This window comes from Tympanuchus pallidicinctus, unplaced genomic scaffold (assembly GCF_026119805.1).
Source record: "Tympanuchus pallidicinctus isolate F22 unplaced genomic scaffold, pur_lepc_1.0 scaffold3, whole genome shotgun sequence".
Taxonomy (NCBI): domain Eukaryota; kingdom Metazoa; phylum Chordata; class Aves; order Galliformes; family Phasianidae; genus Tympanuchus; species Tympanuchus pallidicinctus.
The window spans coordinates 87,556,256-87,578,365 of NW_026294747.1; the positions used below are offsets into that span (position 1 = coordinate 87,556,256).

Here is a 22,110-nt window from a genome sequence, read left to right on the forward strand (position 1 = left end):
GAAATAACTTGGGATTATGCTGATTCTCAGCTGTTTGAAACATATTTAGTTTTTGTATAAATCCATGTCTAGGATGGACCACAGCAAGATGTAGGAGATGCACTGAACAGAAAGTCATGCTAGGACAAGAGACTGCTTTCCCTCATTGCTCTTCATTCAGGGCTTGTTTCTGCTGGAAATCCCTGAGCGTTTTAGCTCCTGATATACCTTCTCTGGATGCGCTTTAGGATATTACAGCAGTTAAATCATTCCAGTAGTTTAAGTATTAGGCTATATACTAGTTTAAATATTTACTAACCTGGTATATCTTGACTGAAGAGTGGCATGATGCATGGCCTTTTGGGGATCAGCCTTGTGAAAAGGCCTTGATGATACACAAGTGGGGCACTAGTAGGAGGTAGCGTTGCCCTAGCTTTGTTTTTGCAAGATTTCTTATTAAACGAATCAAATGAACTCATTTCCAAATTTAAGAAATTATAGATTTGCTTACTGAGAAATACTCAATAGCTTCAAGTGGTTATCCATTCAGGATTCTTTGTTCCAGTATAGAACAGCCTCACATTGATTCTTCAAACATGGCTTCAGCATACTGTTTGTCAGCTGCCTGATGTCCATAGACCTTTGTATTTAGGTGACAATTATGTTCCTCCTTCCTTCACGCTGTGTGCAGCCTGAAAATTATTACAAGCAACATGGGCCTAGAATTTTCTGTGAGCAGTGGGCAATTTTAGACTCTTTTACCACCTGCTTGAGTTCGTATGTGAAATGAAATTACACATATTGCTTTGTTATGTCTGGGACTGGCTTATGTCTATGTATAGATAAGGTAGATAAACTCTGAAAATAGCAAAAATAATTTCAGAAAGTGCATTACTTTTCAGATAAAAAAAAAAAATTGTGTTGTTTCAGAAATTAATTTCCTTTATAAAAATAGAAATGAATGCAGAAGTGTCTGATTATTATGATTGTTACTGGATTTAGCTGGAAATCTCCCTCTGAGATTTCTTTTAGTATTAATCTAAAAATACACCTTTGTCCCTGTTTTAATATCACACCAGAAAAGAGAAATTCTTTATTTCAAACCTAATAATTTAAATGCAAATATGCTTTTTAAAAATAGAACTAAGCAAGGAAAAACAAAACAAAAGCTGTAAAAGCTAATACTTTTTATAAGTGGTCTTATGTAAGTATGGAGTATGCTCTTAAAATCATCCAAGTCCTTCTGGATACCATTTATAAGATCATTGTGCTTGTTTACACAAGGACACTCAAAAAATTAATCTGCAGTAACTAGAATTATAAATTGAAGTGGATTAGCTAAATTGTATAAAATTCTTGTTCAGCATGCATTCAAAATTACAGTTGTCGTAATTTAATTTATCTTAATTTATTTTGAATGTGAACTAAGCTGCATGGAATTAATTTAATCCTGAATGAATATCCATAATAGAGTTTAGCTGGTATGACCACTCTTCTTTGAAAGGAAGTCTGGATTATTTTAACATATTTTGCTTTTGAGAAAATCTTGTTAATTTAGGATGAAATTTCTAAAAGTATTGTTGTAGATGGTTGTTTTTTTTCCCCCGCTTTAACTCGGAATGTTGCACTAAGCATAAACATTTATTTGTCCAAGTTTGGTTTTATTGCATAAGGAAATTCACAGTAATGTCATACTGAAACCAGTAAAATTGCACTGTGTAGTACTTTGAGTATGAAATTGTCCCAAGTCACTTAAATTGGTTATTTGTAATTCATAATCTGAATAAATTGTAGAACAGTCAGTAAATACCAAGAACTGCAGAGTTTTTGTATGTTTTGTCAAGAGGAATTCAAACCAAAGTGCTCAGGAAAAAGCATTCTTACTCTCTTAATAGGCACAGTCCAGACCTGGGAATATCTGGGCTTGCCCTGAGGTGCCTTTTTCACTGGGACAATGTATGGTCCAGCTACTACTTTCCCATTTCCCAAGGAGGGCTTCATTAGATAGTCTTCCTCTACTTGCTTCTATTGAACATGATTTTCCAAATTCTTTAGAGCTATTTGCACTTTCTTGGAAATGTGTCTTTGAGAGTTACACTGGAACCATGACATTTGCAAACTGCTTCATTGTATCCTTTCGTTTTGCCCCCTCTATTCCAACCCCTACAATTCTGTGATTCTGTGATGTGAACACAAAGTAGTTTTGTCATCTGTATTAATGTTGATATCTAAATTTTAAAATCTGTTTAAGACCTTGTTAATCTTGCTCTTGAACGTCTGCTTTACAGTTATTTGAATTGTTTATGCCATACATATGTTGAAAGATGTAGGCATTGTGGGTGTTCCATGTTATACTGACCCTTGTCAGTGCTTATTTAATATCCATATGCTTAGAATATCTCTTTTCCAAGGTGCCACACTATATCAATTCCCCCATTTCATAACAATTATATTTAAGTCTTATTCAAATCTCCTGTGCTATGTATGCGTTCAGAAGATTTATCTTTGCAGTGGAATTGCCAGCTCACAGCCTGAACCAATGGTTCAGCACCAAGTGAGAAGGCATGGCTAACTCAGGGAGCTCAGGTGCAAGCAACGCACATGAGTGACTAGAAGATCATCCCTCCTCACCCTCGTTTAAGGATTAGGAGCTAAGGGAGTATTATCTTTCTGGATAGTGATTACATTCCTGTTGGGCTGTCACTGGTCATTGGAAGGGGTGAGCTTTTTTTTTTATCTGCTATTGTTCTATGGGGTTCCTGTCCTACTAGAAGATACTATAATTGCCTTCTTTGCTATACAAACCTGAACAAATTAAAGTAACTTTTCTGAAAGTGGCTTAATTGCACTTGAGTTTCTGTATCTTTTATGTATTATATATTCTATTTTAGTATACTGGAGAATTTACACTTCTACGTTTAAACTGTTTAATACTTCTTATACATGTATTCAGAACATCTCCTGGGTGCTTGAAGAAATATAATGACTTATTATGTTTGTTGAGTTTAATAATATTCCTAATGACAGCTCAAAATTCTGGATTTTTTTTCTATACCATATCTTGTTGATACCCTTGCAAAAAAAATGCAAGACTTACACAAGCTAGCAACAGTGATCAGGATTATATGGCAGCAGCCTGAGTATGAATGTACAAAAATTACCTCACTTGTAACTGGAAAACAGAATCTAGCTTGAAATGTAGAAATATGCACTTGAAGACATTCACATTTCACCAGTAAGTTTGTGTTATTCAAACCCTCTTTGCATTTTAAATGGGTATCATTCCAGCATCTACTGAATTTTGTAATTGACAAGTTCCTGTGTTATTTCATTGTGAATTGTGAGAAATGTGCTTTCCTTAATAAGAAATATTAATACCTAAAGTATTTCTTTTAAATTACTTTTTCTTTTGAAATATATAGAATCACTGTGATTTTTTTTAAATGGTGTAAAAGATGCAATGTGACATAAGAATTGCCTGTATTTTAGACAGATTACTATATCCAAATTCTCATCTAAAGAATGGTTTCTTTGAATAACATGTCAAACCTGAAGTAAACTAAAAAAGCTTGAAGTCGTGATGTATAAGAATCCAGAAATTTTTCTGAGGTTTTCAGAATTTTAGAGGTCCAACAAAGCTGGACAAGTTGACTGGGAATCAGCTAGGAGAAGTCGGATAATGCAATTCCAGGCATTTAACTTGAATAGTGATTCAAATAATTCTTGTTTCATTTTCTGATGATTTAAATGCATGAAACAACTTGTCTCTGAGGTATTTTGCAGTATGTTGTTGACCAGTCTTCAGGTTTTCAATTAGCACAAATAAATCCAGCAATGAGCTTTGTGGACTGGTACAGCTTCAGCTTGACGAAGAAGTGACTCTATGAAGCGCAGGAAAGTCTTTTTTATATTGTACAAGTCACCAGAGTCTGTAAGGAAGACCAGAATAGAGGGCATCTAGCTAAAAAAAAGATGCAACCATGACCGAAAAAAAAAAAAAAAAAAAAAAAATGACCTCACTTTAATAAAGGCTTAAACCTTTCTCAAGGGTTCAGCAGCCCTGTGAATGAGGGGAGTTTGGACAGCATGGTCTCTGGCTTCTCAAGATTTTTGTTGTGAAAATATAACATTGAAGGTTTTTAAGGAAATCTGGCCTGAATTGCTATATGAAGGAAAACTGTTTATTAGTGAGATGGATAGGATGAGAAACTGGATGAAGGTGGGAAATATGAGGAAATAAGTGGTCAGATGTGGTAAATATGGGAGAATCCTGCAAGGGTCTCTGCTGGGACCTCTGCAATTTGGCAGTTTATTGTTAAGAAGAAAATGAGTTGTAATACATGAAAGTTTGCTGGTAATATGGGCCTGCTTAATAATTAAGGATGAATGACAGCTGCAAAGAAGTTCAGAAAGAGTTAGAGTATCATCTATGTCCTAATTGTACTTTTCTCTAGACATCTGCTTGTGAATACTCTTATACATCATCTAATGATCAACTGTTTGTGTTACGTGTTATTTTTGTTGATTTCTAACTCTCCATCAGCATCTAATACATATAAAAAAAATTATTCTGCTAGCCAACAATATTAAAGTAGAAAAATATATCTTCAGCAGAATTCAGCAGGTTTTATTCTTCAGTTTGTGATTTTTATTATGCTTCTCTTAATACAGAACCTGCTAGCTTCCAAATGTGAGTAGCTTGGTATGTTGCAGCATAGAATGCTGAAGATTTGTGTGGCTGTAGGGGGGTTAATGATAATGATTAAGTGATGATGACCCAGCTGGTCTGTGGGTTGAGGCAGTAATCAGCCTCTCAAGCAGATAAACTGTGGGGGTAGAAGTAGAGTTTATCTTGGTAAGTAAGAGGATTTCTGATGACTAAAGCAGCATGCCAGTTTCGTGTTTGCTTTTATTCCACTAGTTTATGTAAACTGGGTAATTTCATTCATGGTACCATGTGGAATGAAGTAGGGCATGGAAAATTGAAAACCAAAGGCAATACATTTTGAGACTTCGGGATGAGCAGGCCCGACTTCCTCCTCAGCATCTGTGTATCAGACTTAGGAGCCATGAAACAAATGCAGAAAACTGCAAATGGGGCTTAGAGGATAGGTAACATTGAGAGGACAATACAAGTAGAAATCTCTGCTATACACTCAGGTGAGAACTCACCCAGAGTACTGTGTTCAGATATGGAGTCCTCAGTACAGGAGACGTGTGGACCTGTTGAAGCAGATGCAAAGGAGGTCCACTAAAATGATCCAAGGAATGGAATGCCTCCTCTATAAGGACAGACTGAGAGATCTGGGGCTGTTCGGCCTTGAGAAGAGAAGGCTCTGGGGAGATGTTACAGTGGCCTTTCTGTGTCTAATGAAGGGCTTTAAGAAGGCAGAGGATAGACTATCAGGGTCTGTTGCAATAGGCCAAGGGGAAATGGTTTCAAAGTAACAGGAGAGATTTAGATTGGATATAAGGAGGGTATTTTTGCAGTAATGGTGAAACACTGGAATATATTAATATTAATATTGCCCACGCAGAAAGTGTATGTGCTATCTTTGGAGGCATTCAAGGTCAGGCTGGAGGGGGCACTGAACAATCTGATGACCTTTAAAGGTCCATTTCAAGTCAAAAGATTATATGATTCCAGGAACTCATTTCGGCCCCAACAGCTTAACTTACGATCACAAACAGGTTAGGGTAACGTTTTCTTGGGTAATAATTATCTCTCAGGGCATCCCTGGAGATGTTCAAGGACAAGTTGGATGGGGCCCTGGGCAGCCTGGACTAGTATTAGATATGGAGGTTTGTGGCCCTGCATGCAGCAGGGAGTTGGAGCTTGATGATCCATGAAGTCCTTTCCAACTCAAGCCATTCTATGACTGTAAGGAATATAGATTAATAAAAACAGTGAATTTAAAAAGTGTGAAGGTGCACTTAAGAGGAATTAATAAAACTTCATGAATTATTTGTTGAAGTTTGATGTCCAGAATCTACCCTAAGAGGTTGGGCTCCAATGGACTGAATCTGTGCAAGCAGTGCCAGAGGCAATCACTGTGTGACGAAGCAACCAGTTTTTGGAATTCTTGTATCCATAGCATTTCTTGATGTAGCTTTAAGGCATTCTTAAAAGCAATACATTTCCTCTCAGTACATCCCCAAACAAAGAAAAACTTTCTGGTTATTTAATGGCCACTTATTGAAAACATGTAGATCAATCAGGTCATAGTTTCTGTAGCATGCTTAAAGATAAGCTTACAGAGGAATATAGATTGTCACTGAGTGTGTGCTGGAATCAATGATTTGGAAAAATTCTTACCAAACAAAATTGTTTACAAATCTCATGTTCTGAATGTTAGGCCTTCTTTTTCAGGTACTCTTCAATGACATAATCATGCAACTTGGCCAACTACTGTTTTTCATTCAGAAGCATTTACAATAGACAGGAAAAAAAGCCATTATTTACTAGGACATAAAACATGATACCATTCCAATTTGCAGGACTTCTAATGGGGGAAAACATGCAAGACTTTCTCCTTTTTCACTGCTGCTGTTCCATCAGTTGATCGGGACTGATAAACAACTGGTTTTGCTGCACTCACTCAAAGCAGATTCATTCTTTGTGAAGAAGTACTAGAGCATGCTTCATTAGATACTCTTTTCTGTCACTAAAGTAGCATGGAAACTAGCCAAAAAACCTCTGAATTTATCTGAAGTAACACTTGCAGCTTTGTGGAAGTATGCAGCTGAGTAATAGCATAAAAATAGCAAGTTATTTTGAGGAAGAGCATATGTACTGTAACAATGAGAAATTGGTATACAGATAAAAGAAATTACAGATCCAAATATAAATTTAAGATGAGAAAGATCTGTGGCATAATGCCATGCAGCCTTATGTAGATGCAGCCATTAAAAGTTGCTTAAAGCTCATTCTTCTATCACAGTTATTTAAAGAAGCATCATATCTGATAAATTGCTGTATTGCCTTAAAGGTGCACATCTTATATTCTGTAGCAGTACAGTTAGTACAGTTAATAGGCATTCCTTACATTAGACTGCACACTGATGTATAGGGTACCATACAGCAATAACTGCATGACCTTTTCTTCTTACTGGCAACCAAATGCAGATATCTTCTGTTAAAGATTAAGAAAACATTTGAACACGTTCTCAGGTTACTTGAGAAAGCATTTAAGTGTGTGCTTAGACACAGGCAAATAATTCCTGTACAAACACTTTTAAAATACAGTTTAAAATTCTCAGTGCTTCATAGGATCATAGGGATCACGAAGGTTGGAAGAAGCCTCAAAGATCATTTAGTCCAACATCTACCTACCAACACTACTTCCTCACTAAACCATGTCCTCTAATACAATGTCTAAACATTTTTTGAACACCTCTGGGAATGGTACTCACCCACTTCCTTGGGCAGCCCATTTCAGCTCCTGAATGCTCTTTTGAAGGAGAAACCCAACCAGAACCTCCCCTAGTACAACTTCAGGCCCTTCCCTCTAGTACTATTGCTAGTTATGTGAGAGGAGAGGCTGTTTCATCAGGGAATTGTGAAGTTGATGGGTTTTTTTTTTTGTTTTTTCTTTTTTTTTAGAGTAGAAATCAAACCAAATTTGAGGTACTGCTCTGAGGATTTGGATTTTCATTTATATCACTCTATTTCATGGAAGAGCATAAAAATTAGACTGAAAAAGGAAATAAGGGGTTAGAAGATTAAGTCAGAATTACATTTAGATAACTAGAACCTAAAACAAAGCCAAGTAAAATCTGTGTGGAGCTGCTCCTTTCCTCAATTTCTACATGGTCAATGTAAAGCTATTTGAAAGCTTTGAGAGTAGTTATGTAACCTCCTGAAAAGTATTTCAGTTAAATTTCAAAATATTAGACCATGTGACAGTCTTTGCAAAGCAAAAATTGGTTCTTCTTTGATTTTTGAGTAAACTTTTTTCTTCTTTTTTTCTGAATCACTTACACTTCAAACTAATCGAAACGCCACTTGCTGTTATTTCCTTTCTATAAGAAGGACGGGTTTCTGCAGGACTTCTCTTTCAGAAAAGGAAGACAAATACAAGAAAAAAGATAAGTACAATATTTAGGAGAAAAAGCCAAAGGGAGCTTGAAGAACTCAGCTAGCATTAGGCATGTAATTTCTGAATAGTGGCTTTTTTTTTTTTTTTTTTTTTTTTTTTAATCTTTTCTCTCTGCCTCTGGTTAACCATCCTGATCTGATTAATGTCTTTATGAACTACCTATGTTGCTGAGAGAAACAAGGAATAAGGGACAACTCCAGCAGTGGTAAAGAAAATTACTGAGAAATTAGGAGAAAAGAAGAAGAAGAACAGCAAGAGATTATCCATCTTTGTTTTTTTCAGATGTTTTCTCTATGACACTGAAAGTATGAAAGACAAAAATAAATTCAGTAACTTGAGCTCTTGCATTTATGATTCCCTGAGAAAGGATACTAGGTTCCTAGGAGCTCATAGTAATCTCTGTAGCTAGAGCCAAAGCAAGGAAGCACAGGAGATAGGGTAGTCTTTAAATGGTTGATATTTTAATGCATGACTGTCTATTTGGCATCAGAAGTTGTCTTCTAATTATAAAAGATAAAATAAAAAGAAAACAAACAGCAAATCGGTGATTTTTGTTCTATATATCCAGGTTCTGTTCCATATATTCTTTTGGTACATGCTTGGATTCTGGCTGTGCTGTATGCTCAGTTTTATTTTCTATCAAAATAAGCATTCAGAGGATGTCTGGATTTCACACTAGTACGAATTTCAGATACAGCCCAGAAAATTAATAAGTTAATTATTGGCAAAAAGACAAAACTATCACTATCTGCTCCAGCCAGTTGAGAAATCCAGGCAGTTACAGAGTTGTTCTGTTGAGTTCTTTTGGCTTAAATGAGTGGTTATGGAGTATGATCTCTGACTATTTAGAGGAAAGGTGGAAAATCCTTTTCTTTGATAACTGTTTTCTTTGTTGTTTGCTCTATAGAGATGTTGCTAGTATGGCTTTTTTTTTTTTTTTTTTTTTTTTTTTTTTTTGTTTTGTTTTGTTTGTTTTTTTCAATTGTGATTTCAAAGAAGATGCATCCAAAATGCTCCTCCTTTGTAGCATTGTACATCAATGCCATATGTTGAAAACATGGTGAAGAGTAGTTGTAGAATCTGTGCTGCAACACTTCTCCTTTATCTCTCTTCCCACCCACACTAAAATAAGAATTGGAGTCTGTTATCATGCACACCAGTTTTCCCTCCTGCAAATGTAGACTTTCCTGATACGCGACATTAACGCTCTTCAAACTGTCCAGGGGTTTTTGCTTTTGTTTAATTCTTGTGACTCACATTTGAGGATCTATTTTTAGATTCTTTAAAACATTGGAGTGGTGTAACTGGAATGCATAAGTTAAAAATTGAAGCCTTAACAGCAACTGAAGGTGAATGCAGAAAATCACTTGAGTTTTTTAAAGTGTTGCTGCAAGTAAGTAGCGTACCAAATCTGTAATACATTATCCTTTTCTTTTATATTTTCAGTATGTCATCTAGAAGCTAAAGCAAATTTCAGAATGGTTCTGAAAGTAAACCTGAGTTGTTTTTTTTTTTTTTAATCTACCTTAAATTGTTTAGTCTTGAGTGAGAAATTATATCCCATTTAACTTGCATGTTTTGGTATTTTGGCGTATTTCCATTGCTGCTACTTACTCTGAAATGTGCAGAATAAAAGGGCAAAGGATCTCATCCTGTCTGATCTAATCTTGTTTCAAGTTTTTTCACTTCTAGCATCCTGTGACAGTCATTTTTAGCAATGGGATCATAAACAGCCTTTAATGCTTCATTTGTCTCCTTTCGTGCTGAGAATAAAGGAAGTGTCTAGAACCTATTATGGAATACAAAGTGCGTGCAAATGTAGTAGAACATAGAGATGTTAGTAGAAATGTTGCAAAAGGTAATATTACCGTTTCACACCCAAATACCTGTGGATGGATGTAAATGCGATGATTTTCACTGCATAAACATTTTGCAAATGAAGCATCATTGCATGTTTGAAAGAAAAGCACAGTGCTTTGGGCTCGTGTCGTGATCTGCATGTGTTTTGACAAGTGTTTGTAAGAACCTTAATCTGCAAAAATGGTATGTTTTAAAATGAACAGTGTATCTCACTTCAAGAGATTTATTTCCAATGTGCAGTCTTTTGTGGCAGCTTGACACAGGTTGCTTTGGTCATCTGTTATTTATTTAAAACCGAAAGTGGAAAATGGCCCAGATCGTGGAGTCAAAGATAATGGAATGCTGAATTGTAAGAGAAAATGTTATGTGAAAAAGTGAGCTTATCCTAAAATAGCTTTAGAATTTCTGTCATCCTCAGAGTCTTTTGGTGCACTGAAAATATGTGATCTAAGAACAAATACCTACAAAATGTTTTCTCTTCTGGTGGTGGAACACAAAAAAACATAAGATAGAGAGGCACTTGTTTGTGGCTGTCGCTCCTTGAGAGGATAATGCTAAAACCATCTTGGAGTGGCTCCATCCTGGAACAGCTCGAAGTGCCCATTCTAACAGGGATCAAGATACAAAATAAGTTCGTTTTCTGCTCTCTGAAAATAGTATATTATCTTTCTGAAGTAAATTGGCTGCTTGTTTAACCTTGTTTAAGAAAATAAGGATGGTTCTTCTCTAAATTAGTGCTTATTTAATCTTATTAGAGCTCTGGATCCTTTGGATGTTAGAAAATCCTCAACATTAGTGTGCAGGTGGGGTTGTTTCTGCTGCAATGTGAATAATTCTGTGCTGCCCAGACTTGGAAATAGGAAGAGTGTGGAGCAGGGTTTTTTTTTTTTTTCCAAAAAAACATTCCTAGAATTTAGAGTTCTGTGACTACTTGGTAACATCCTTCATACACATTGTGATTGAAGCAGTGGGCATTGCAAAACTGAATTGGGAATTTTTTGCAGTCTGTTATATGGACTGTAACTTTGTTTAGTAGTTGAAGGTCAATTTTACAAAGGAATCCATTTCTGTTTTGTTCTCATGAACGCCTTTTTCAGATTCTGCTGGTTGTTTTTTTTCCTATGTATTTTTATTTTCCCCACCCTTTAGGCAAAGAAATAGCTTAGGGAAATGAAACAAACTGTCCAAATATGTAAAAGTTACACTTCCTCAAGGAATTTCACCAATATATGACAGCTGGTCTAAATGGGGATTTGAGCAGTTCAGATATTTATTTCAGATAGAAAAGAGAGCTGCAATGATTCCTCAACTGAACAAGGATGATTTTTTTAGAATATAGCTTTATATTTACATAGTTAATAGTTATACTGCAGTAAAAATACTTAATATGTAAACCAAAACTTTTTCTATGTTATCATGTTTCATTTTTCAAAATGAAAAAAAAAAATCTATTTTTCACGCTGTGGTGATATTAACCTAGTAGAAATGTGAGAAAACACCGAAGTGTTTGCACGTGTAAAGTGTAATGAGTGGAGCAGTAGAATAAATACTAGCAGTAACAGTAACACATAGTTAACTATACCAAAATGCGTGGTATGCTCAGATATCTAGCATGTTTGCTGTGTGGCATAGGTATTATATATATTGTAACTACTGAAGTGTTACTGCACTACCTCCAGTAGAGTAACTTTTATCTTTTTTTAAGCATACTCATTCTCAGTAAGTTAGTTAGCAAATGAACACTGAGATTTCAGTGTTCAGAACAAATCCTTTTGCAATCTGCTACATATGGATTTTTTCTAGAGAAGAAGTATTCTTTTTCTGTGATGAAATCCACAGCATGGGTAGTTTAGCTTTGTTCTTGCTGTTGAAGTAGCTGCCTTATTTTGTGTTGTAGAAAGACGCAAGCAGGTACAGAGGCATACTGATAGGATTGGCAGTTTTACTTTTCTTATGTGTTCTAACAATCCCAGGTTAGTGGATTTTTGGAAAAAATGTTGAAAGCTTTTCATGGATGCTTGAATGACAACTTATTTGTTTAGTAAGTGGAGAACTGTCTGAGAGCTACTTTTGAGAGGCAGTTTTAGGTGTAGTTTTTTTTTGTTGTAGGATTAGCATGCATAAAGCACTGCTGCCCTTTTGTATTTACAGGACTGTTGGCTATGGATAGGCTTGTCTGAATAAACATGTCTCAAATGTGTGCAGGTAGGATGTTATGATAAGGTAGGTAGGCCATAATTATAGAATCAGAGGATGCTTTGGGTTGGAAGTGACCTTGAAAAATAATCCAGTCCAACCTCATTGCCATAGGGGGATGTATGAAAAAACTTAGGTGGAAAAACATAATTGCAGAACTAATGAATAGGTTTCCTTGAGAAGTGATGCTCTTCACCTGTCAGTTTTCAACAGGATTTTGGAAATGCCCTTGATAACATGCTTTAACATTTGGTCAGCCCTGAAATGGTCGAGCAGTTGGAATGGAAGATCTCTGAAAGTCCCTTGCAACTGAACTGTTATGTGCAATTCTACCCTACCTATGCTAGTTAGACTTAAGTTGGGAGGATTAATATTACAAAATATTACCAAATATTATACTGGCTAGTGAGTTGGGTGGAACACCTATGTAAGCTCATCTTCCTTTTCCTTTATTGATAATTGATGAATCAGCTTGATTCATTGATAATTTTTATCAATTTTATTGATAATGCTGAATCAGCATACTTCTGCTGAAGTCAGTACAGGAGCAAAAATCTACCCCAGCTAGCAGTCTTATCCCTTGGTTAATCAGAGTTCTATTCCAGAACTGACAATAGTTAGCATTGCCATACATCACAATTGAAATTTCTAGAACATTTGCAGTTGGAAAACCAGGGAAAAATATGAAGATGCTCAAATGGGCTGGCATCATTCAAAGAAGGTAATCTTTTTATGAATGTAGTGTTTGCAGTAGTAGAAAATGGAAGTACGGAGTTGTTGAGGCTGTGCTGATTCTGATTAGTATAGGTGCCTAACAGTCACATTCTTTTTTATTTTTATTTTTTCAAAACAAACAAACCACCTTGTCCATATATCACCTTGCACGATGTTATTATTGTTTTGTAAGCTTTTTAGGTAGATGAAGTAGCATTATTAATTACTTGACTTGAAGATGAATGCCTGTGCAGTAGGTGTGGCAAACACTTGGAAAATAACAAGGCAATCCTGGATAGAGGAGATAGAAAAGGTTTTTTTTGTTTGTTTGTTTTTTGTTTTGTTTTGTTTTAAAGCACATAAAAAAAAAAAATCATTCAATTTGAATTTTTAAAGAACTTATTGTGGAGAACTGGTTTGAAAGAAGCTCTGGAAGCTCTGTAAAGTGAAGAAAAAGAGAGGATAAATCTCTTCAGTGAACTTGAAAAAATGATAAATATTTTAGGGCACAAAGAGGAAAATGGATTGCATGGTTAATGATTTAATGATCATTTCACAAAGTGAATATGGCACATGGATATTGCAATACATGCTAAAAATATGAAAGTAACTTTGATTTTGAATGAGGTGGTGTAGTAATTCTTTCAGAAATGAAAAAGAATGTTTAAAAAGCCTTAAGGGAAGACATTTTCTTGGGCCTGTGGAACCTAGCTAAAGACACAGTACATACTCCTCAACTTCCCTGAATGAGTGCAGTGGAAAGCGCTCAAAACTGCTCCAAATCAGGCTTAGATTTCTTTGCATCAGTGCAGCCATTACAAGGGTGAGAAAAGCTGTTCTTAAGCCAAAGGATGACATCCTTAGTGTTAACTGAAGATGCTAAGAAACCAGCTGTGAGTAAGCACATGTTGAAATTTCCACACATGATTTTTACTATCAAGAGAGGAAATTCATGAACGGTCTCTTAACAAGGAGATGGGGAGACCCTTTGCATCTACATTCTTTCTTGTTTCTGAACATGAAATAATTACTTACTATAGCAGAAAGTTGTCTCAAAACCAGTTAGCATCTCCTGGCCCATATTCTTACTCCTCCCGGGCAATGTCCTTTTCATAACTGCCACAAGTTTTCTCTGGGCTCTAGAGAGTCTTGTTCTTGCCATATCCTGCTTCATTCTCCTTGTAAGAGAGGAAAAATAGTTCCACAGAGCTTGTTAAGTAAATAAATAGTACTATTAATTTCTTAAATATTTGTTTGTAAGGTCTTTTTCAAGCTACAGCAAATGGTGCTTGTCAGTATCCAGCTGAATGCTGTTACAGGCAAGATGAAACACGAATGCTATGGTAATTGTCCTGCTGTGACAGGCAGTTGTTGAATGTTCCCCATTTTGCTGGATGGATAATCCCTACATGTGTGCAGGAGAAAGGTAATGTGAGAGACAAGTGAAGCATGTCAGTATCTGTGCTGGATGGTTATGGGGTCACCCCTGCAGGAAAAACAGGGAGCTTGTGTAGGCTGTTGGCTGAAGCGTGTGGCCATGGGGTGCAGTTCCCTTGGCTCTGCTCAGGTGCCAAATTTCAGTGTGTTCTAAGATAAGGAGGAAAGCTAAACTTTTATCTAGTTTATGATTTATCTCAAGTAGATGAAACCCCTGAAAACTGAGCTGTTAGACACTCAGTCTTTGAAGTGCTTTAGAAATGCTAAAGGAAGGCTTAGAGTAAAACACAAGACCACAAAATATAAAAATAAACCAGGGCTATTTCTGTGGCTTAGCTTTAACCCATTTGTCTTTAGCTCTCTAGCTGTTTTACATTATTGTCATGCACAAAAACAAAGGAAATTTTTTTTTTTTTTTTTTTTCTGAATACTGATGCTAAAAGTAGAAATTCTTTCATTGTGTTTAAAGGAGTTGATGTTATGGTAATTCTTTCAGAGTTACTTTTACAAGTGGTGTTAAACTTCACATTTTAGAAAAAAAGAAATTGTGGCTCAGCAATGAAATTGGAATTTGAAATAAATTCCAAAGAATGAAGCTGTTACCTGTTCTGTGTGCTTCTTCATTTCAAATGTGAAAATTTTATGTGGAAATGTAGCTTTAAGACAAAAATTGAATATACTAATTCAAATGCATTTATGTCCTTTTCAGTTGTTTTCTATCTCATTACTCTTGGCCTCTTTTACCCTATGAAAATACTGTGTTGTTAGGCAGCATCCAGTTTTCATGTATAGATGTATAAATGTCTGTTCAGTGGTTAAAACATGAGAATTGCACCCACTGCCCTTCTAGGGAAGCATTGCTTTGAGAAGTTGATGTGTCTGCTTTCCAACCTTAGATTTAACAAGTAAAATTCTGTCACTGATGAGCTATCAGTGTAATCAGCAAGTGGTTGCTGAGGGAGGAGGGAGCTGTGAGATTCGGTAGGAACCTGGGGAGAACACTGGATGCCAATGGGAGGTGACCTCTGCCTTCTGGCAGCTGCATGCGTAGGACACAGTGATGCTCCCTGCAGTAATGCTAACTGCAGGTTGAAAGAGTTGATCTTAATTCAGAATACTGACCTGTCTGGGTCTGAACCTTTGGTTTGATGTTGCATTTTGGAAGAGTACCAAGATCTGGATGGATTCCGTTACATAACTTGGATAATGATATATGCAACTACTTTATTCTTTCATCCTCACTAATGCAGAATGGTTTGCAGTTTATCAGCTTCATTTCAAAACAACAATAAGAAAAAGCTGCTGTTAGGAAGATTTCTGTCTAATCTTTCTATTTTTTCCTTTTCAAATGACTGAAGGGAGGAACCAGGTTGGTGAACAGACTTATGAGCCCACGGTTATGGACTGCTATAAGAAGTGGGAGGGAATAACAAAACCAACTAGTTGACTAACCACTTCCCTTCATTGTTGCTTTTAATATTAGAAAAGCCTTGCTAGCTTTCTAACCCACCATGAGTTACATAAATGAGACGGTGTATGCTCTAACTGGTAAGTTCCTTTCCTTTAAGAGCTAAATTGAAACCTGAATTGGAATTGATCCTTGAAGATTAAAATTTATAAGATGTACTGCTTTCTATTTTTCATAATCATAAAAAATACAATGTGTTACTCTCAGTAAAAAAAAATAAAATAAAAAAAGTAAAAATAAAAAAATTGTGCAGTCCTGCCTTATAAGCAAATTTTCTTCACGCAGGATCAGAAGGGTGTATTTCCTTGCTAAATTACTAAGTACTGAAGTAATGGTAACAAATGAAAGAACAGTGCAAGCCTGTAAGTTCAGAGAAGTTTCTTCAGTGACTTTTTTATTGAGTTGTAGAATGAGCTTCCATCTCAAGTACTAAATCTGCACAGTTCTTCGTGAGCTGAAGCCATCTATATTGGTTGCTGTTACTACTTTGTAGTTGGAAAATTCTTCCTTCTTTATTTCTATTTCAGGTCTTATTACTAATAATTATTAAAGTTAAAAATTCTAAATATCTGACTATTGCACCAGGGCAGATATCTGTGTTTATTTTGCCTGTTTAGTACTCTTCAGTACTGAACAAATACTGTTCAGTAGTTATTTCTTCTTGTCTTATCTGTAGTCTGTCTGTGATGTGGCTAAACGTACTTGAAAACTAAGGAAGGACGTATCAGTTTGTAATCTTGTAATTTTATCCCACTGTTTAGCAGGATGCACTAACTTGTGTTGTCGGTATGTTTACTTTCTCAATACAGTTACCTGAAATGTGTTATCAGCTTTCTGATGGCACCTCTCCCACTGAATCAAACAAGCAAATAAAAGAACCACAAACTCATCGCAATGATAGCAAAACACAATTAAAAGTGTTTTTCTTAGGGAAAGCATCATTTAAAAAGCTGCCAGCACACTTTAAATTCTTCTTTTGAGATATAATGTAAGCAGTTGAGTGAACATTACCTTATTGCAAGCTTTCTTTTCATATTAATGCTTTACAATTTCTACATGTATGTTCAAAATGTCTTCTGTGTTTTCTTACCACCTTTATATGTTCAATCTTTAAAGACAAAAAACATTAAGTCAAACATGTTGGGAATTTCACAGGGTTAATAAAAACTAAGTTTTTGAAATTACTACACTTCTATTTACATTTTCTTGCTGCAAATCATTAGAAATAATTCAATTTGAATCTTGTAGCGGAAACGGATGCAGAACGAAATTGGATGCAGAAACATTCTCTGAAGATTCAGCTGAAAGCATCCTTGAGTCTACCTGCCACTCTTGGCCTAGAATGTGAGCTTACTGTAATACAAAGGCTTTCACAGATCTCATTGTTAATATCAATATTTTTGGAGAACCATTAAGCAAAACATCCAGAAAGTCTTGTAAGGGGAGGAAAAAATACCTTACTGATAGTGCACAATCTACAGGGATGTAATGTCTGCGATGTATTGTTTTCTGAAGCCACTCATATCACTCATCTGAGCAAAACAGATGCAGCTATAAAGACATTTCTTCTTCAAGTGACATACAAAACAAGCTCATTTTGATTTTAACTTCAGATATTGCTCTTCTGCTGTATGTTGAAGTCAATTATCCTTCAGCTCAGCTGCCCAGCTACGTGGGATCCTCCTGTAGTATTTTAGTGCTTCCTTCATTCACTTCAGTAACAAAGTTCACTGTATTACAGTATTTGGTCCTCAAATCTGCCCTGTTTTGTTGTTGGTGGTGGTGTTGTTTGTTTGTTTGTTTGTTTTTGTTTGTTTTTTAAGTTTTGATGCCTCTATGGCAAGATTTCTTACAGAAAGTGAGAAATTTCGTCAAAGATGCAATCAGTGGAAAAGTAGTCATCCCACCTTTCAAAGAGGCCTCTGGAGCAAAGAGACTGATCCTTCCTACTCCACCTGGGCTCCCAAGTGACAGAAATGGAGCTGCCTGATTTTCTGTGGGTTAGGGGAAGCTCCCGTCTACTCTACCTGCTGTAAAAACCGCAGAGGGAGTATTAAGTAAACTTCTTTCCTCTCCCAGATGCCATTTTTGGGAACCTAATGTGTTTTGGATTGTCAGCGTGGTAGTCTGTGAATTCAGAAGTTATTGTGATGAGGACCTAACGGATAAGTTTCATTTCCTTAGGAAACGAGGCTAAAAATAAATTCCTAGCTCTTTGGTGTGGAGAGGAAAATATTAAGCAAAAAGTAATTGTTTTTAAAGTTTTTTCCTTTAGAACTCAAATAACATTGGCTCAGGTTTGGCAGTACAAGTTTCAAAGGTTAATATAAAATTTTAAGTAATGTTCAGTGCTGAGTATGGATGATCTAAGGATTTTGTTGATTCAGTTTTCTACCAAGTGTTGTGGAAAGTAAATTCAAACAAAAATAATTTTAATGGTATCAGCAAATTATGTCAGGAGCAGAGTTAAGATTATCAAATAACCACTTGAGAATATTTAAATGGAGACTGGAAAACATTTGTCCTAACTGAGTGTCTGAGCAGAGTGATGCTTCTTATATCATAATGTTAAGTCATTTTCTAATACTCCTTTGTCAGCTTTTCTGATAAGACTGATAATCATTGCAAGCTGTGATTGAAAGAAGAAGGAGGAGAGTATACAACATATTGAGAATATTTACAGTTGGATTTGGTACAGCAATAGAATAGCGTATGTGGACAATTGCTAACAATTGCCACTCCTCAGTGCTGTTATATTTTAAAAATCATGCTCATAAATTTGATACCCTGACCAAACCACTCTTTTCTTTTTTTTTTTTTTTTTTTTTTTTTTTGTAATTTATAGTTATTTTTGGCTTCGTCCTGGTAGATTTTCATTAACCTTTTATAGTTTGTCATGTAAGAAATTGTTAATGCTGCTATTTATATATTAAAAAAATGTATGACTCACAAGTTTTCTTTTGTTTCATATAGGATCTATTTTTCAATTCTGTGCATTCTGTGAAAATAAGACAAAAATTGCAGGATATAATATGTTGTTTTGCTACACTAGTGGTATAACTGGTTTAGCATTGATATAGACTAGTTTAGCATTAGGGATCAGCATACTGGTTTAGCAAAAAGGATCAGTGAATTCTAGTTCTAAAACTTTCCAGTTCAGCTTTGCTTGGTGTGTGGACAGCCAGTTTTTCTCTACAATCCTGCTTCACAGGGGCACTGGAGTCACAATAGACTACTCTTATCTTTGTATCCACCAGATGCAAAGACTGTTTCCTTGGATTTCACCTATATTGTTTGGGATTGTAGTTCACTAAGAAACTTGTTCATTATGGCATAACAAGCAAGGGAAATTTGCCAAATTGGGGAAAAACAGCTAAAGTTTGGCCAAAAGACATTGTGATGAAACTGAAGATGGAAAAATGAAGAGGGAGTAAGTGGTCTAAGACTACCGTAGGCCCCTACTGTGCATCCCAGAAGGATATTAGCATATTATTGGAAAAGAATGAATATGTATGAATAGAGTATTGCGCGTATATGTCTGAAAAATGCCATGCAGTATTTCCTTGGTGAATATTTATTGTTTACAATCAAACCCCCATCTCTCTGATATCATGCATGTCTTAGATATTTAATGTGGAGATGGAGTTAGGAGAATTCTTTTTTTCTAATTCTTGCTTTATTTTCCATGAAAGCAAGAGAAAACTTGGAGTGTGTCTGCTGAGAAGAGTTCTACCTTAGATTAATTATTTCCTAATTAACTTTGGGTAATTATCATGCTTGAGCACATATTTGTAGACCAGAACAAATGTGTAGAAGGACTATTTCACAATAGCATTTCTACTGCTTTGAATTCTTCGGTAGTAATTTTCCCCCCTCTATTTAACTTACAGAATCATTCCAGAATTTGATTCTCTGTTATTATTGTGTGACTCTTAGATACATTGCAAATCATCATGTATAGCTTGCAGATTATCATAGAATCATAGAATATCCTGTGTTGGAAGGGGCAAGATCACTGAATCCAACTCCTGGCTCCACACAGGACCACCCAAATATCAGATCGCATGTTTGCGAATGTTGCCCAGATGTTTCTTGAACTCTGGCAAGTTCAGTGCCATGTCTCCTGTCTTGGGGAGCCTGTTCCAGTGCCCAGGCTTAGTATTTGAGGAAAATAAACCAAACCTGAACTTGGACAGCTGTATTGTGTTGTGTACGTAGATTGTATCTGCTCATTTCCTAAAAACCCTGTTGCTTCCAGCACACTTCACTGTGTTAATCTGTTTCTTCTGCAAGGTAGCATTGTAGATTCTCTTTGGTTTTATATGATTTTCTGAGGGTCTTGGATATCCACTGTCTTATTTGCAAAGAATTAAAGTAACAGGGATGCAGGCTATATGCGTAGCTATAGCTTCTCCAAAATTCTTATTTTGTAATGAAACAAAACCTAACCCACAAACAATTAAAAAATACTTTCCTTTTCATTGTTATGAAGCATTTTCTGAAACATAATTTGCAACAATTTGGATATAGCTTAGATGATTAAGCTGCTTTCTCTGGTAGTAAAGCTGCAGCTTTCTGAATCTCTTATAGTTCAGGAAATTGCTTTGGCTCTGTATTCAAGCCCTCAGCACAGCAGTGTATTTCTAGCAAGTTACCTACTTTTTTCCAACCAATTTTTATGAAAATAAATGTTATGTTTCAAATAATTCAGCTGTTTGAGAATTGACTCAGCTGTTTCAAGTCACTCTTCCTCACAGTTGTACTGTAGCAAAATTCACAATCTGAATGCTCCCTTATAGCTGTCACTTCACAAAGTCTGTACATCTTTTTCTATACAGGTGTGAGTTTACTGTTTCCATGCTATAACAGCTGGAAGTTTATTTTCTCTGCATCCTGATATTTCTGTGAGCTCTGTTGGTACTATGCCCAAGGTAGGCCAAAGTATTTCTTAGCAGCTAGCTGCTATCCTAATTGCAGTTAAACAATTATCCTAGGAGGCAGTCAGCATTTTACTGCCTTCGAAGAGATATTTGCATTTAAATCCATGGCAACTCTTTCCTCCTGTACCCAACCACAAACACGTACATACTTTGACTCTGAATTTTGAAAGAAGGCATGAAGATAATAATGGACTGTCTGTAATTAGGCTGTGGAATAATAGCTAGAAACACTCTAGTAAAGAGGTTTTTAGTTTGTTTGGGAATTTGCAATTATATGCAGTACAATACATGTAGGACAACATACAACTGCTGTTTGCCTGGAAAGTTAAGTCAGTATTGTCTTCTCTGAAGTCTGGTAGGAAGGAAATTCCTATTTCAGAAGTGCTTGTACCTTCTCTGTCTTTCCCTGTGATGTGTCATTCTTAATCAAAGCTATTCAAAGATATATTGTTTTTATTGCAAATAAGAACAGGAAAAAAATTTACTCTGATTTCTTCCTTTTCTTCTAAGAACATATTCCTAAAGTCTAAATATGCCTGTTTTTTTGTTGGCAATGTTTTGATGTCAGAAAAAATTAAATGTTAAACAAGTCCATCTTTATGAAGTTTAACAACTACGTATGCAAATAAAGTCATTCTTCTAATTAAAATTCAGCTGGTTATTAAAAGCTGAATTAAAATGACAGTGAAAGAACAGCCGCAGGTGTATGACTGTGAATTCTAAACTGCTACATTTAATGTTTATGCAGAAGGGTTTTTATATTTTAGAAAGTGATTAGATCCTTGGCTGTACTGATTTCAGGGGACTTTTTTTTTTTTTTTTTTTTTTTTAAACAGTGTGCAAGATTTCCAGATTTTATTTCAATGTTTGTGACCTACTCAGGGGAAAAAAGTTCTGATTAGGACCATGTAATATAGTCCCTCATTTTTGGAAATGCCTTTGTGTAATGTATTGTGGAGAAAAGTAATCTCATCTAGGAGTGCAAATGAACCTTATCACATTTCAAGATATAGATATTTTCCCTTCTATTCTCTGTGCCTAATTTAGTCCTTGGATTCAGCTATCTGTTTAATGAATCCACATTCAATTGGCATGCTTTAGCAATAGCTTAATTCTGTTTGCATACAAATTCTTTTCTTCCTTGATTGATTAAGAATAATTCCTCCCTTGCAAGATGGCACAAACAGACCCAAGCAAGTTGCTTGGTGTGTAATAAGCTTTTTCTTGTTTTTCATTTTTAGAGTTTTGGAAAACACTACATAGTTAGCCAGGTATAAACAGCCTTGTCTTCAGAAGGCAGAAGTAATTTCTAGTTAGGAAAGAGATGCAAGCAAGCAGGACACAATTTAACAATAGCCATCCAGTGGGAGCAGGGTGGATTGGAAAGTACTCAACTGTTTCTGTTCACTTTCTGTGT

The 22,110-nt window shown here is 35.8% G+C and overlaps 1 protein-coding gene across 3 annotated transcripts in view; it reads left to right on the plus strand.

The window, feature by feature from the left end:
- The window catches only part of HDAC9 (histone deacetylase 9), a 438,145-nt gene that overhangs the window by 49,382 nt on the left and 366,653 nt on the right, over window positions 1-22,110 (plus strand). Inside the window, exon 1 of one of the 3 annotated variants that reach the window (XM_052696004.1) lies at window positions 15,815-15,833. The exons of the other annotated variants lie outside the window; for them this stretch is intronic. The gene's annotated coding sequence lies outside the window, so the exon portion shown is untranslated. Of the gene's footprint in view, window positions 1-15,814; window positions 15,834-22,110 lie in introns of those variants that run through there. 3 annotated transcript variants of the gene reach the window in all.